This window comes from Oncorhynchus mykiss, chromosome 17 (assembly GCF_057628025.1).
Source record: "Oncorhynchus mykiss isolate SJ-2025 chromosome 17, ASM5762802v1, whole genome shotgun sequence".
Classification (NCBI taxonomy): Eukaryota; Metazoa; Chordata; class Actinopteri; order Salmoniformes; family Salmonidae; genus Oncorhynchus; species Oncorhynchus mykiss.
The window spans coordinates 49,913,168-49,925,896 of NC_143038.1; positions in this window are offsets into that span (position 1 = coordinate 49,913,168).

The window sequence follows — 12,729 nt, forward strand, 5'->3', positions numbered from 1 at the left end:
TAATAATGAATGGGATTGGAACCAGGTGTGTAGGAAGACAAGACAAAACCAATGGACAATGAAACATGGTTCAATGATGGCTAGAAGACAAGTGACGTTGACCGCCGAGCATCGCCCAAACAGGGAGAGGCATCGACTTCGGGCGAAGTCGTGACAAAGATTTTTCTTTGGGATATTGTCCCGGTTTCCTTGCACTTATTTTTATACAAAAGTGTACGCTTTGAGAAATTCCTCAGGCTGTTGCTAAAATCAGTTCATGTGTAGACAACAATCAAGTTGAAAATCTTAGTCCACAAATCCAGATCAATGTAGAAATCTTCAATCATGTATACCAAAAGCACAATCTTTGAATACAAAATATCCACCAAATTATCACACCTGCTGGATTATAAATTACCAACAAAAGTGCCAAGAGTGTGCCTTTGGAGCAAGCTCCAATGTTAAGGAATTGATAAAGCCTTATTGACAGTAGTTCTACACAAAACAATCACTCTGATAGTTGTGCGATAATGTGGATGGGATATCTGAATTTATTTGCCTTGTTCCACCTGAAACCTCTTGAAAGTTTTCAAGCCATCTAAAGTCAATATTACCTGTATTACTTACAATTGTTAGGTGGCTAGGGAAGGATATTGTCAATTATCAGTATTTAAATGTTTGTAAACTGTTCGATCAAAATAAATATAATCTTTGAATTGACAAGGGCAATGACTATGTAAACAAAAAATGTGTTTCAAGGTTACGGAAGTTATTGGGACTTTTTAATTCCCTTGAATGTAATATAGCATGTGGGTATGCTATTAACTATATGCACTTATAACCATCATTAATTATTATATTCTGAAACTACATGTGGTTAAATTATTTTTCAAATGTATAACCTCTCCACATGTTAAAATGTCTTCCTGCTCATGGTCTTCCTGCTTCTCAGTTGCATCAATGCATTTACACAAAGGTCAAGTAGACTGCAGTTCATAATTTAATTGAATAACATAATTTAATTGAATAACTGAACACTACACAAAATAACAACGAAGAGAAAACGAAACAGTTCTGCCAGGTGAACAGACACTAAACAGAAATTAAACACCCACAACCAAAATGGGGAAAACAGGCTACCTAAGTATGATTCTCAATCAGAGACAACGAACGACACCTGCCTCTGATTGAGAACCATACTAGGCCAAACACATAGAAATATAACAACCTAGAAAAAAGAACATAGACTACCCACCCCAACTCACGCCCTGACCAACCTAACACAAAGACATAAAAAAGGAACTAAGGTCAGAACGTGACACTTGGGCAATATTTACCACATAGATTATAGATTATTTACCACATAGAATATTTACCACAGAATAAACCGGCAGTGCCGGTTTCCACACCGGTTTGCTCATGTATAACTCATTTCTGAAAATATGTATTTTTTTGCTGGATTCCCTTTTCTCTTGAAACAGGAAATACACTTACTGGTAATCTGTTATGTACTTTATTATTCACCTTGTGATAAGCAATTGGCTACAGAGGCTAATACAAGGCATGGACAATCAAAGCCCTTAGCAGACTTAATTTACCCTCCCTGTTCTCCAGAGAGATGATCTCATGTTTTTATTTTGGTCTGGGTGTTGTTAGGTGTGCCTTCATTGACATCACAAACCATGTTTCCATCCACAGTTTTTATGTGGGTAATGTCATGCCGTATAAACGACAGCTGTGACAATTTTACAAATGCAGACAAATTGTTTGTTCAACCTGGTGGGCTCACACTGGGCACACTGGTTGAATCGACGTTGTTTCCAAACCATTTCAATTAAATGATGTTGAACCAATGTGGAATAGATGTTGAATTGACATCTGTACCCAGTGGGTTTGTCAGTAAAATGAATGATGTGAGAAATGGCAGTGGAAACACCTTTATGTGCAAATATTGCTATAATAAGCATCATATCAAAGTAAACTTTGAGTCAAGATGATATGGTGTGGGGTCCTCCCACTATGATTCAGAGAAAACATGCAGTTTATTGGCTACAGATAAAGTAAAGTGGTGGAAGTGCAAGGTGATCTTGATACTCCTTTCTAATGAACATCGAGGGTTTTATACTGGTGACATGATGACCGATGCCTGACTGCCGTTTGACAAGTAAAAATATTCTCTTATCCATGATAATCTAGTCATGTATAGTAACCTATCCCCAGCCTTCCCGTACTGTATCTGCAAGCTGTTGGTTAGCTAGCACACATGCCAAGACCAGAATAGGCACATTTGCTATTTAAAGCAACAGTTTGTGACAAAACTATCGGTAGAGTTGAAAATGTGATGGAAACACATTGAACTTGATTTTTACTCAGTACAGGAAAACTTAATTGAAAAAGCACATGTGTGCACTACGCAGTGGCGATTTCAGTATGTAAATCTTGGTGGGGCAAACTCAATTTTTTTTGTGTAGTGGCTTTACTGGCATGCATAACACAACACTAAACAATTGTTGTGTCTTTGGCATCATTAAAGTGAAGACTTATTTTATCAAATCTATTCTCTGTAATTATTATTGCGTAATTAAACTAATCATGTAAATGCAATTAACTAGGAAGTCGGGGCACCAAGGAAAATCTTCAGATTACAAAATGATAATTTTCCTAATATAACTTTTCAGATATTTTAATATCTGATCAATTAGTCTTCTAATTAATGAATCATTCTTTACCTCGCGTTAGTCTCATTCCGAACGTGTCAGCGATTGGGTGCAGAGTGAAAGCTGAGTCAGGCGCAGGACACAGGTATGGAGTAATCCAACTGAGTTTACTCAAAGAATAAAGCAAAATTGCAAAATGGAACATACAGCAAAACTTTAACACAAACACAACCACTAACGACAAACAATCACGGACAGAACAGAAATGTATGTCAGATGGTTAAATAGGGAATGTAATGAGGGAATGTAAAACAGGTGTGTGTGTAATCAGACAAAACAGAAAAATGGATCGGTAGTGACTAGAAAGCCGGTAACGTCGACCGCCGAACACCACCCGAACAAGGAGAAGGGCCGACTTCGGCGGAAGTAGTGACAGAACGTCGTAAATCGTTGGTTATCTGCACGAAACCAGTCTTTACTATAAATCATCCATACGTCAATTGTCTTAATCATTTATTTTACTAACTAACTAAACAATCACAGAAATGCATAACAAACAAACAAAGTAGATATGGTTACAAGGAAATGATAGGGGATGTGCCCTAGTGGTCTAAACCGATATGACGGTTTGGTAGACAAAGGGACTGAGAAGGGCGCGAAAGACAAAAGACACTACACAGTTGATAATTACAATATATGAAATGCTAATTCTTTGCACATGAACGCTCACTCATTTGGGAATAATTGCAATCAATATATATATTTACGCTCAGTGTGTCGTCATGATCTCTGTTGGAATCATCTGTCTTTCTGTTGGAATGTTCATCTGAACTTCTCTTTACGTCCCTGGATACTTCAGAGTTCCATTCAGAAATGTTCTTATAGAATAGCTGTTTCGGCGGTTGTTGGTCTTCGCATCTCATGTTCACATAATTCCTAGCTGCAGACTAGTAATTAGTATCGAAGATTTGCTCTTATTCTGTCGGTATCGATAGTCTCAGAGTTTAATCACGTGGTATGGGGGGGCAACCGGGGGCAAACTACCTGCCCTCCAGGACACCTACACCACCCGATGTCACAGGAAGGCCATAAAGATCATCAAGGACATCAACCACCCGAGCCACTGCCTGTTCACCCCGCTATCATCCAGAAGGCGAGGTCAGTACAGGTGCATCAAAGCTGGGACCGAGAGACTGAAAAACAGCTTCTATCTCAAGGCCATCAGACTGTTAAACAGCCACCACTAACATTGAGTGGCTGCTGCCAACACACTGACACTGACTCAACTCCAGCCACTTTAATAATGGGAATTGATGGGAAATGATGTAAATATATCACTAGCCACTTTAAACAATGCTACCTTATATAATGTTACTTACCCTACATTATTCATCTCATATGCATACGTATATACTGTACTCTATACCATCGACTGTATCCTTATGTAATACATGTATCACTAGCCACTTTAACTATGCCACTTTGTTTACATACTCATCTCATATGTATATACTGTACTCGATACCATCTACTGTATCTTGCCTATGCTGCTCTGTACCATCACTCATTCATATATCCTTATGTACATATTCTTTATCCCCTTACACTGTGTACAAGACAGTAGTTTTGGAATTGTTAGTTAGATTACTTGTTGGTTATTACTGCATTGTCGGAACTAGAAGCACAAGCATTTCGCTACACTCGCATTAACATCTGCTAACCATGTGTATGTGACAAATAAAATTTGATTTGATTTGATGGTTAAGAATTCAGCAACCATTACAACCTTAGCTTGTCCTGAGGTTTTTCTGGTCTCTACTCAAACCTTAGCTCCCTCAGCTGACCGAGGTAGGCATGGTCTCTATTCAAACCTCAGCCCTCTCGGTAATCGAGGTACGCTTGGTCTTAAGTGGGCTTCTCCAGGTGGGATTTTTATTCGGAACTGTGGAAAAGCTGTCCCATGACGCCAGATCGATGTCTGTGCTCATGGGGGCAGGCCAATGACTTAGTGAAACTTTAAACAGAAATACAATTCTCTCCCATTAACGGTTTAAAATCACATTACACAATTTCACAAATAGTTTCATCTTTACTCATTCATTTTATACAATAATTAGATGCAAGCCTCAGAACGGAGGCTCCTGTATAAACAGAGGTATGGTAATGTGGTTGTATTGTCTTTCCTCAGGTCACAATCATAAAACAAAAATGGACCAGTCGTAGCTGAATTCGCCACCGACCGTTTACACATTCTCCAAAACATGGATATTGTTCAGTTCTCAAGTTCTGTGAGGTAGAAGAAGTTCCTTTGTTCTACTGTGAACCCTCTCTCTATACCGCATGGCCGAGGGGGAAGAGAGTCTCCTCATGGAATTTACGACCTGAGATAACAGAGCCTTGGTAAGTGGGAGAGAGAGGTGGTAAGAGAGAGAGGGAGGGTACTCACTATACCCAAAGAGGGCCACATGACACAATACATAAATTGCACTATAACAGTGACAAACGATGCCCACAAACTTAGGGCCTATATAAAGCTGTCCTAACAGCAGAGCTTTCTTTTCAGCAGCATGGAGTGAATCATTACCACTGCTTCACCTGGCTATCAGCGGAGCCTTGACTGGCAGCAAAGCAGTTCATTCAGTCTCATTCACTGCCTTATAAAAAAAACATAGCTGATATGGCTGCCTTACTTAGACAAATGAGGTTTCTACTAACAACTGAGTTGTACAAACTATGGCATAAGGGAAAGATGAGTGGATAAGAGGCAATCCGTAATTTCTAGTGATGCACCGATATGACGTTTTTGTCCGATTCCAATATTTTCCTTCCCAAAAAACGTGATACCGATAACTGATACTTGACATTTTTGCAGCCTTTTAAGCATTCTAGTAGAGTTAAATAGTTAACACACACACACACACACGGATGCAGCGGTCTAAGGCATTGCATCTCAGTGCAAGAGGTGTCACTACAGTCCCTGGTTCGAATCCAGGCTGTATCACATCCGGCTGTGATTGGGAGTCCCATAGGGCAGCGCACAATTGGCACAGTGACACAACGTCGTCCGGGTTTAGCTTTGGGTAGGCGGTCATTGTAAATAAGAATTTGTTCTTAACTGACTTGCCTAGTTAAATAAAGGTTACACACTAGAGGTCAACCGATTATGATTTTTCAATGCTGATACCGATACCGATTATTGGAGGACCAAAAATAGCCAATACCTATTAAATCGGCCGATTTTTTATATATATACAGTGCCTTGCGAAAGTATTCGGCCCCCTTGAACTTTGCGACCTTTTGCCACATTTCAGGCTTCAAACATAAAGATATAAAACTGTATTTTTTTGTGAAGAATCAACAACAAGTGGGACACAATCATGAAGTGGAACGACATTTATTGGATATTTCAAACTTTTTTAACAAATCAAAAACTGAAAAATTGGGCGTGCAAAATTATTCAGCCCCTTTACTTTCAGTGCAGCAAACTCTCTCCAGAAGTTCAGTGAGGATCTCTGAATGATCCAATGTTGACCTAAATGACTAATGATGATAAATACAATCCACCTGTGTGTAATCAAGTCTCCGTATAAATGCACCTGCACTGTGATAGTCTCAGAGGTCCGTTAAAAGCGCAGAGAGCATCATGAAGAACAAGGAACACACCAGGCAGGTCCGAGATACTGTTGTGAAGAAGTTTAAAGCCGGATTTGGATACAAAAAGATTTCCCAAGCTTTAAACATCCCAAGGAGCACTGTGCAAGCGATAATATTGAAATGGAAGGAGTATCAGACCACTGCAAATCTACCAAGTCCTGGCCGTCCCTCTAAACTTTCAGCTCATACAAGGAGAAGACTGATCAGAGATGCAGCCAAGAGGCCCATGATCACTCTGGATGAACTGCAGAGATCTACAGCTGAGGTGGGAGACTCTGTCCATAGGACAACAATCAGTCGTTTATTGCACAAATCTGGCCTTTATGGAAGAGTGGCAAGAAGAAAGCCATTTCTTAAAGATATCCATAAAAAGTGTTGTTTAAAGTTTGCCACAAGCCACCTGGGAGACACACCAAACATGTGGAAGAAGGTGCTCTGGTCAGATGAAACCAAAATTGAATTTTTTGGCAACAATGCAAAACCTTATGTTTGGCGTAAAAGCAACACAGCTGAACACACCATCCCCACTGTCAAACATGGTGGTGGCAGCATCATGGTTTGGGCCTGCTTTTCTTCAGCAGGGACAGGGAAGATGGTTAAAATTGATGGGAAGATGGATGGAGCCAAATACAGGACCATTCTGGAAGAAAACCTGATGGAGTCTGCAAAAGACCTGAGACTGGGACGGAGATTTGTCTTCCAACAAGACAATGATCCAAAACATAAAGCAAAATCTACAATGGAATGGTTCAAAAATAAACATATCCAGGTGTTAGAATGGCCAAGTCAAAGTCCAGACCTGAATCCAATCGAGAATCTGTGGAAAGAATTGAAAACTGCTGTTCACAAATGCTCTCCATCCAACCTCACTGAGCTCGAGCTGTTTTGCAAGGAGGAATGGGAAAAAAATTCAGTCTCTCAATGTGCAAAACTGATAGAGACATACCCCAAGCGACTTACAGCTGTAATCGCAGCAAAAGGTGGCGCTACAAAGTATTAACTTAAGGGGGCTGAATAATTTTTCACGCCCAATTTTTCAGTTTTTGATTTGTTAAAAAAGTTTGAAGTATCCAATAAATGTCATTCCACTTCATGATTGTGTCCCACTTGTTGTTGATTCTTCACAAAAAAATACAGTTTTATATCTTTATGTTTGAAGCCTGAAATGTGGCAAAAGGTCGCAAAGTTCAAGGGGGCCGAATACTTTCGCAAGGCACTGTATATATATATTTATATACTTGTAATAATGACAATTACAACAATACTGAATTAACACTTATTTTAACTTAATATAATGCATAAATAAAAATCAATTTAGTCTCAAATAAATAATGAAACACGTTCCCTTTGGTTTAAATAATGCAAAAACAAAGTGTTGGAGAAGAAAGTAAAAGTGCAATATGTGCCATGTAAAAAAGCTAACGTTTAAGTTCCTTGTTGAGAACATGAGAACATATGAAATCGGGTGGTTCGTTTTAACATGAATCTTCAATATTCCCAGTTAAGAAGTTTTTGGTTGTAGTTATTATAGGAATTATAGGACTATTTCTCTCTATACCATTTGTATTTCGTATACCTTTGACTATTGGATGTTCTTTTAGGCATTTCGCAATGAGCCAGGCGGCCCAAACTGATGCATATACCCTGACACGAATGCGCTTTTGTTAAATCATCACCTGTTTGGCAAAGTAGGCTGTGATTCGATGATAAATTAACAGGCACCACATTGATTATATGCAATGCAGGACAAGCTAGTTAAACTAGTAATATCATCAACCATGTGTAGTTAACTAGTGATTATGTTAAGATTGATTTTTATAGGATAAGTTTAATGCTAGCTAGCAACTTACCGTGGCTCCTTGCTGCACTCACGTAACAGGTGGTCAGCCTGCCACACAGTCTCCTCATGGATTGCAATGTAATCGGTCATAATCGGGCGTCCAAAAATGCCGATTACCGATTGTTATGAAAACTTGAAATCGGCCATGCCAATTAATCGGTTGACCTCTATTACACATACACACACCACACTGACCAAAAAGTTATTTTGTTGGAATTTACGTATTTACATTACCAGTAAAACATCATCAAAACCTATTTCTTTCATTTACTTGCTGTGCTGTTTTGTTGTTAATTTGTTCAGTCAATTTATTCTCAACCAGAATTTCTATGGAACCCATTTGGGTCTTTGCTATGGAACGCCGTTTGGGTCTTTGCGTGTCAAAAAATATACTATTTAGCGTGTCAAATAACATTATTTGACAAGTCAAATAAACTTGTTGACTATGGTTGACCAATCAGGACCTGAATATGACTGCACGTCACATAATCATTTAACGGGTTCATACATTTCTTACGTAGTTAATACACATTGGTTACACTATCACTCGTATTTCATATGTCACATTGATTCATCGATACATATGCTATGATGCTGGTAAAATTGTCTCGCGCACCTACAGTACTGGTCATTAAAAAAAAGCTAGCTAGCTCATCGGTGCAAACAATGTTCTTCCCCAAAAACATAGCAAAACGACAATCTGTTTTATTAGTTATAGTTAGCTAGCTAATTATATAGCTAGGTGTCATCATCTAAAATAACCCTAATTTATAAAACAGGTATATAAAACCGTTATCTATGTGAAGCTAGCCACAATAAGGATTAACCACAATAGTGGTAGCCTCCAAAATAAATGTATGGCATAATTCTACTATTTGTATTCATTTGCATTACTGTCAATTACATACTTTTATTTTGAAGACAACCCGCAAATTCCACTATTGTGCCTAATCCTTATTGTGGCTAGCTTCACAACACATAACCCGGTGAGGTCGAGCCTCACTTGCCAGATGAAGCTAACTGGCTGCTTATAACGTTAGCTTTGGGCACCAGGGTTATGTAGCTGGCTAGCTATTTATTTTTATGAACTGAAGTTCAATTTCAATTGGCGAACAACAAGTGGCAACCTAGCTAATGCTTACTTACAATAATTCCTAAATCATTGCTAAGAATAATGAAAATGACTACAGGTTCTACTGGTCATTGTTTTCAGGCTGGGTGTATTGGTGCTAGCTAGGTACCAAGCTAAAGCTAGCTACCCCAGAAGTTGCGGTCGAACAAATTATTCTTTATTACCAACGAGGTATTGTAAACACATCGTTCGTGTCCGGTGTTGGCAGACTTTTTATACAGCTATGACAGTGCTACTGTATCTTTTTTGACACGCAAAGACCCAAACGGTGTTCTATAGTATGTATGTTGTGAAGCTAATAGCAGTGACGCTATTACTGTGTAACTCCGGTAGAGCAACATCTGAAAAATAGGCACTTGGTAGTGTGTACAGGTGCTCGACCAGTCGGCGAAAGCCAACATCACCCACGACAGAGAACAGTTGATTGTCAAGGGCAATGAATACCATTATCTTGGTTTTAATGGATTTCGCCTTTGAGTTGTCAATGAAATGTTGTTACTCTTTCAAATGACTGCTCGATCCACACAGCAGACATTGTGGGCCAGTTTAGGAATGCTGTGTTGCACGTATAGCGCAACATTTTACGTGGCGTCATTGCGTTATATAGGTGCACGTCAGCTTTGACATCGGTTTTGCACATCGGGGCGTTAAACTAGATATCGGCCGATACCGATGTTGGCATTTTTAGCTAATATCGACCAATTCCGATATGTTGGTGTGGCATGTGAATGTTTATCCTTTCAGCTTGGAAAAGAGACCCTTAAACCCAGACTTGAACATCATACCCTCTCCACTCAATAGCAGGCTGGTGATTGCTTAGCAAAGCTTATAGTTAGCTACTAATTCCTTCCAAACCACTCTTTGTTGAATTTGCGATTTCCAACTTGTTGTGTAATGTTTATGTCCAATGGCCAATGAGCACCGATATGTTTTATCTATAATTTCTCTTCATATGACAAGAATTTGCCAGTAGATTGTCAACTTGATTCATGAAGATGACTGCTTGTCTAGCTTGCTAGCTAAGATTTTGAAAGTATGATGTTGACACATCAGTCCAATCAAAGCTATGATATACAGTGCATTCGCAAAGTATTCAGACCCCTTGACTTTTTCCACATTTTGTTATGTTACAGCCTTATTCTAAAATGTATTAAATAAATAAACATTGTCATCAATCGACACGCAACACCCCATAACGACAAAGCAAAAACAGGTTTTCAGAAATATTTGCTAATGACGGGTCGCCACTGGCATTACACACTCAACAAGTCAGTTTGGTGGAAACACACCAATGGTGGGAAAATGTACACATTTTCTTTATGCTGATTTTTTTCTATTTGCATGGAAAACTGTCTCCAATTGGATGGACATCTAGTTACTGATTACAACACCATCATTAAGTATGCCGATGACACAATAGTTGTAGGCCTGATCACCGACAACAACGAGACAGCCTATAGGGAGGAGGTCAGAGACCTGGCCGTGTGGTGCCAGGACAACAACCTCTCCCTCAACGTGATCAAGACAATGGAGATGATTGTGGACTACAGGAAAAGGAGGACAGAGCACGCCCCCATTCTCATCGACAGGGCTGTAGTGGAGCAGGTTGCGAGCTTCAAGTTCCTTGGTGTCCACATCACCAACAAACGAACATTATCCAAGCACATCAAGACAGTCGTGAAGAGGGCACGACAAAACCTATTCCCCCTCAGGAGACTGAAAAGATTTGGCATGGGTCCTCAGATCCTCAAAAGGTTCTACAGCTGCACCATCGAGAGCATGGTTGCATCACTGCCTGGTATAGCAACTGCTCGGCCTCCGACCGCAAGGCACTACAGAGGGTAGTGCGTACGGCCCAGTACATCACTGGGGCAAAGCTTCCTGCCATCTAGGACCTCTATACCATGCGGTATCAGAGGAAGGCGCTAAAAATTGTCTATGACTCCAGCCACCCTAGTCATAGACTGTTCTCTCTGCTATAGCACGGCAAGCGGTACCGGAGCACCAAGTCTAGGTCCAAGAGGCTTCTAAACAGCTTCTACCCCCAAGCCATAAGACTCCTGAACATCGAATCAAATGGTTACCAGACTATTTGCATTGCCCCCCCCCCCCCCCCCCCCCCCATACGCCGCTGCAACTCTGTTATTATCTATGCAGTCACCTTAATAACTACCTACGTGTACATATTACCTCGACTAACCGGTGCACCCGCACATTGACTCTGTACTGGTACCCCCTGTATATAGTCTCGCTATTGTTATTTTACTGCTGCTCTTTAATTACTTGTTCCGTTTATTTCTTATTCATATTTTTTCAACTGCATTGTTGGTTAGGGGCTTGTAAGTATTCGACACGTGACAAATACATTTTGATTTGATCCAGTTTAAACAAGCATCTCTCTTGATCAAGAGCAGTCACATATCCAAACATCTGATTGAGGCTAAGGTTCTAAACTTCTTACATTTAAGAATGATGGCCAATGTGTTCTTGGGGACCTTCAATGCTGCAAAAATTGTTTGGTACCCTTCCCCAGATCTGTGCCTCGACACAATCCTGTCTCAGAGTTCTACGGATAATCCCTTCATCCTCATGGCTTGGTTTTTGATCTGACATGCACTGTCAACTGTGGGACCTTAAATAAACAGGTGTGTTCCTTTTCAAATCATGTCCAATCAATTACATTTACCACAAGTGGACTCCAATCAAGTTGTGGAAACATCTCAAGGATGATCAATGGAAACCGGATGCACCTGAGCTCGATTGTGAGTCTCAAAGCAAAGGGTCTGAATACTTATGTAAATAAGGTATTTCTGTATTTTAATAATTTTACAAACATTTCTAAAAACTTGTTTTGGCTTTGTCATTGTGGGTATTGTGTGTAGATGGATGAGGTAAATGTTTTATTTCATCCATTTTAGAATAAGGCTGTAACATAGCAAAATTGCTGCTGCTACTGTTTATCATATATCCTGATGCCTAGTCCCCTTACCTCTATGCATATCTAACCTTACCACTCCCTGCACATTGTAATTATGGTATTGTAACTGACCCTGTATATAGCTTGCTTGTGTGTGTGTGTTCTGTTTCTCATGTGTTTTCGTTCTACTTGACTTTGTTTTATTGTACTACTGATATTGATTACTGCATTGTTTGGAAAGAGCCAGCAAGAAAGGCTTTTCACTGTACATGTGACAATAAGCACTTGAAACTTGATACAAATGCTTTACTTTCCTTGTTGGAACAGCAGTCTCTCGTCAATTGAGAATGTAATGCATTAAAATACTTGCGTTAAAGTATTTGAAGTGTCACCATGAACTGTCCATTAAGATCGTTTCACCAAGAAAGTCCTAGGGATGGTAGGCAATAAATGTGACATTGAACAAAAGGGAGGAAGTTAAATCATTGTCGATCCTGTCAACATACCCACCCACCCATTGTATTACTCTCCTGTGTTAGAGGAACTTAAA